The sequence below is a fragment of the Orycteropus afer genome, unplaced genomic scaffold (assembly GCF_000298275.1).
Source record: "Orycteropus afer afer isolate SDZICR_OR568_19922 unplaced genomic scaffold, OryAfe1.0 scaffold00194, whole genome shotgun sequence".
Taxonomy (NCBI): domain Eukaryota; kingdom Metazoa; phylum Chordata; class Mammalia; order Tubulidentata; family Orycteropodidae; genus Orycteropus; species Orycteropus afer.
The window spans coordinates 4281703-4287166 of NW_006921781.1; positions in this window are offsets into that span (position 1 = coordinate 4281703).

Below are 5464 nucleotides of genomic sequence, written 5' to 3' on the forward strand. Positions count from 1 at the left end.
CTTTACACAATCAAAATATTTACTCACATATTGACCCTTTCTAGTACTCTTCCCTGTTCTGTGCATTACTGTATATTTCATTTAAAATAATTTTTCTACTTGTTGACTTAAAATTATTTTTATTATTTCATAGGTTTGATAGTAATTAGTTATCTAAGTTTTGTTTGTATGAAAAAAAAAATTATTTTCCCTTCACTTTTGAAGAATACTTTTATTTATTATGGAATTCTAGGTTGGTAGTTATTTTATTTCAGTGCTTTGAAGTTGATACTCCAGTGTCTCCTGACTTCCATGTTTTTTGTTGAGAAGTCAGCTGTCAATTTATCATTATTTCTTTGAAAGTAATGAGCCTTTTTCCTTTGACTGCTTTGTTTCTAGCTTTTAGCAATTTGATGACATTGTGCCTGGGGCTGGTTTTCTTTGTATTTAATCCTTGAAAGAGTTCTTAGAGCTTCTTGATTTCATAGATCAATGTGCTTTTAGAAATTCTTGATCATTATCTCTTCAAATGTTTATTCTATCCCATTTTCTGTCCTCTATTTCTGCAAATTAATTTTTTAAAAAAGTTATGTCTTTTTACTGTGTTTCATATACCCTTAATATCTTTCTGCATTTTTATGCTCTTTTCTCTCTATGCTTAAATCTAAGTTTTCTTTCACTAACCTATTTTCCATTTCACTAAGTCTTCTGTTTTAATTTTCTATAAAATCTGTATATTGACTTATAATTCAGAGATATTGTATTTTTAAAATTCTAAAATTTCAATTTGGTTCTTTATTTAAATATACCAGTTTTCTGATGAAATTCTCTAGCTTCAAAATCCAGATTCAAACTGATGGTAGTCTTTATCATTTCCACTTGTATTCTATTTATCATGTATTCTTAAACATATTGATCACAGCTAATTTTAGGACTTTCTCTGGTAACTCCAATATCTGGTTTACTTAAGGATCCATTCCTATTATTTACTTATTGTCTCTTGGTTTTCAGTCTTTTGGCCCTACATCCAGGCATGACTAGTAACTTTCAATTGAATAATGAGTATTATCTGTGAACAATTGTAGAAGCTTTGATGATGCTATATTCTTTCATAAAGGATTTAGTTTTCTTCTGGTAGGCAATTAGATAAAGAGCTATCAGCTTGATTTAAGGAGAATCAGGAGATATCAAGGCTAAGTTTCTATCTTTGTGAATTATTATCTATTTCCAGTTTGTTTTTACCCTTAGGGTATAGTCCTTCTTGGGTGTTAACTAAAAGGGTAGGATGTTTACCATTGCCTCTCATTTTTTAATTAAATTTGTGTCTTCCACGAGCCATAACACCAACAAAAGTTTACTTGGCTTTTGAAACTCTTTGTGTACCTTTTTGTTTGTCTTTAATTCCTTCACCCTGACCAATTTAGGAACAGCAAAATGTCTTAGTGGGAAAAGCCATGGAGAATATAATCTGTTTCATTGCATTTTCCTTCTTTACAAGATATTTATCCTTTAACTCATTTTTCCCTTCATTATTTTCTAATACCTTCAAATGGCTGCATTTTAGTGTTTGACTTGCTTTTATTGATGTTATCAGAGGGAAAATTGATTTAATACCAGTTACTATATGATTTTTTTTAAAAAAAGTAAATGAATTTTCATATTTATTTTACTTCTAAATATTATTTTTGGTGGAAAACTTATAATATCAAAAATTATTATATTTATGCCAAGTGGGAGGAAAGATATCTATTACTTAACAATCACATTTTTAGGAGATGAGTACAATGTGGTTATGTTAGAAACCAAATTATAGGAGGGAAGAAACAAATCATGAGATCATATTACTAGTAAGATGTTAATTGAAACCAAAGGGTAAGGTACCAGAAAGTGATCTCTGTAATTTTAATGTAGGTGTGTGTAGGAGTAAGAGAACTATTAATAACCCCTTTTATTTTTAGGAAATATCCTTGTAATTCTAAAAATATGACCATACGTCAGGTAGCACTATAGTTTTTCAGTGTAATTTTGTAAAAGAAAGTTGATTGGAAGGCAAATGATATTAATCATTCTGTGTCTGTTGAATTTTGAAAAAAAAAAAGCAATAGAACTGAATAATTCCCTTTCCTCAGTTATTGAAATGTCAGAATTGCATCAGTTATGATGAGAAGTAGCATAGAATGTTAGTAACGGTGAAAAGTGCTAATCTGTGCCATTATGTAGTAAGGGCAGTTGTGTGAAATGAGTGAATAAGGGAAGAAATGAGCAAACACAACATCTGGACTCTTTAAATGGGTTGTCAACCTATAGGAAACCATTAACCTGTCCTCCTACACACACACACACACATAAATGCTAAAATGCTGCAGGATAATACCCAACTTACTAAGCATGTAATATCAGAGAAAGCATGAAAGAAATCCAGTGGTAGAGTGGAGTTATAGTAGCTAGAGTTTAAAAATTCCTAGGTTTTGTTACTTTTTAGCTATGAGGTATTAGTCATGATGTTTGAGCCTCTTTTTAATTTATAAAATGAAGATAATAATACCTACCCTGCAATACTGTCATGCAGATTTTCTTGCATAGAAGCAAGAAAAGCGACAGGAATAGATTTTCAATTAATAATTGGCACTCTTGTTATCTTTTTCTAAAAATCTCCAGGATAATAATGTGAATCTAGTTACCCTTGTCAAGTGACCATTTACTTAGAAGATAATTTACCTCAAATATTCTTTCAGAATGGATTTTCAATTTTTATTTTAGAAGAGTCATGTGAAATTAGCTAAGGATGACATAAAGATTTCATTAAAAAATTCCTAATAATAACTGCACCAGAGATATTAGTATTTTCTCATGGGGAAATAAAATAATTAAAAACTATGAGATTGTGAAAGAAGGAATGAAACTAAGTGTAGTTTTTGTAATTATGATTTGTATTCCATTTGTCATTTGAATACAGTGGAACATTAATGTAGTCTTAGTTCTTTGTAATCAGTGATTAAAAACACAAAAATTAACTTGTGGCATGATGACCTTGATTCTGGTCATCATGCTCTTTCTAATACTCAACTTCAACAATTCTTCAAAAATAAAACTCCCTTCATGTCCTCCATAATCACTTTTTCTCATACTCATCTTCCTAGCTCTATCCCCTTCCATTATGAAGGTCTGGCAAAACACTAAACTCTCACTACCATCTCCTTTTTCTTTATAGAAAAACATGTTTTTTTTTTTATGTTTGTTCTTTATACTCCTTCACCACCCATTCTCTCTTAAACCCACTACAATCAGGCTCTTGTGCTAATCATTCCTTTTAAGTTTTTCTTATCTAGGGTGCTATATCCAATAGTCAATTCTATATCCTCATAGTCATATTTGATGCAATTGATAACTCTGCATTCTTAAAAACTTTCTTTAATTGGCTACAGGGATACATAATTGCCTAGTTTGCCTCAAATTTCATTGGCTGCCATGCCTCAGTCTCTCTGGTAGATCCTCTCCTTTTCTGGAATTGAGAATATTAGAGTGTACTAGAGCAAGTTCTCAAATTCCCTTTTATCCATGCTTGCTTCTCTTGATGCTCACTTACAGATTCCTGGCTGTAAGTGGCATCTATATATTTCATCTACTCTACAATGCTGCAATAGACTGCAGGTCTAACGTTCAGGTCTTAATCCTTGGAACCTGTGAATGTTACCTTATATAGCAAAATGAAATTTTCAAATGTAATTAAGAATCTTGAGATGTCAAGATTACCTGGTTATCCAGGTGGGTCTTACATATACTTACAAGTGTCCTTACAAAAAGGAAGCAGAGAGAGATTTGAACTGAAAGACAGAAGGCAATGTGATGACTGAATTAAGGTGCTATGCAACTGGCTTTGAAGATGGAAGAAGGGGCCACAACGGAAGGAATGCAATGAATGCAGCTCTCAGAGGTAGAAAAGGCAAGGAAGTAGATTTTCCCTTAGAGTCTTCTGTGGAAGCATAGCACTGTTGACACTGTGATTTTGGCCAAGTGAAACCATTTTGCACTTCTATCCTTAAATATACTTTTGTTGTTTTAAGCCACAAAGTGTGTGGTAACTTGTTATAGCAGCCATAGGAAACAAATACATATATACAGATACATTTATTTTTCACAATTCAATATCTCTGATGTCAGGATGCCTCTAACAACCACCCAAAAATCCATTGCCATTGAGTTGATTACAACTCATCACAACCCTTTAAGACAGAGTAGAACTGCTCCATAGGGTTTCCATTGCTGTAAATCTTTACTGGAACAGAATGGTTCCTCTTTCTCCCACAGAACTGTTGGTGAGTTCAAACCATCAACCTTTTGGTTAGCAGCCCAATGCTTTAATCACAGCACCACCAGAGCTCCTTTTAACAACCACAACATTTAAAAATTACTGCTAGCTGGTTGGAAGTTGTGACATAGTTGTTCTTTTCCATGGATATTAGAAATTGAGGTTCTTCATGGTAGCAAACCCATTGACATTACAGTCAACAAACAATTTAAAGACTATGCAAGTAAGAAATAGGAAGTCTAGTTGTTTTACTAAACCTTCAATTGATGATTTCTGGTAATATCATAAAATTACCAGTAAAAGATCTTATAGAATGAATGTCAGTGGCTTTAGATGAATTCAGAAGATAGCAGTGAAGGATGCAACACCAGAAATGTTGCATTGCTGATGCTCTTCATGGCTCAGAAGAGGCTGGTAACTGAGAAAACATATATATTGGTGACTATAAGTTAAAAAGTAAAACAGAAGCACCTGGATTTAAGAAGTAGTAGTAGTAGTAGTAGTTGTTGTTGTTGTTACATGCCGTTGAGTCGGCCCCGACTCATAGCGACCCCTCTTTGGGTTTCTGAGGCAGTATAACTATGGAAGTAGATTGCCCAACCTTCCTTCTGAGGAGTGGCTGGTGGGTTTGAACTGCCAGCCTTCTGGTAAGAAGTGGTAGGAATACCTAAACCAATTAATTTTGCGTATATTTCAATTTTAGGTATACATGAGAATTACATGATAAAATTCAATACATACATTAATTTTAAAAGTGCTCTTTTAGTATATTTAAAATAAAAATTATTAAGTAATAAGAAAATGTAATGTCAGTTTAACTAGCAACATTTTTTTTTAATCATTTCTTAATGATACATAACATAATGGTAAATCTATGCCCATGACTGCAAATTTTCACTTCTGGTCCCCCAAATTACACTGAATTCTAGGATTTTAAGATCCTACTCAATACCTCTATTTGGATGTAATAGATATCTCATAATATGTCCATAATCAGTTCTTAATTTCTCAAATAATTTTGCTGTTCCTCTTATTTTTTGATCTCAGTCAATGACAACTTTTTGTTGTTGAATGCCATCAGATTTATTCCAACTCATAGCAACCGCATAGGACAGAGTAGAACTGCCCCATGCTTTCCCAGACAAATCTTATGGGAGCAGATTGTCAGGTCTTTTC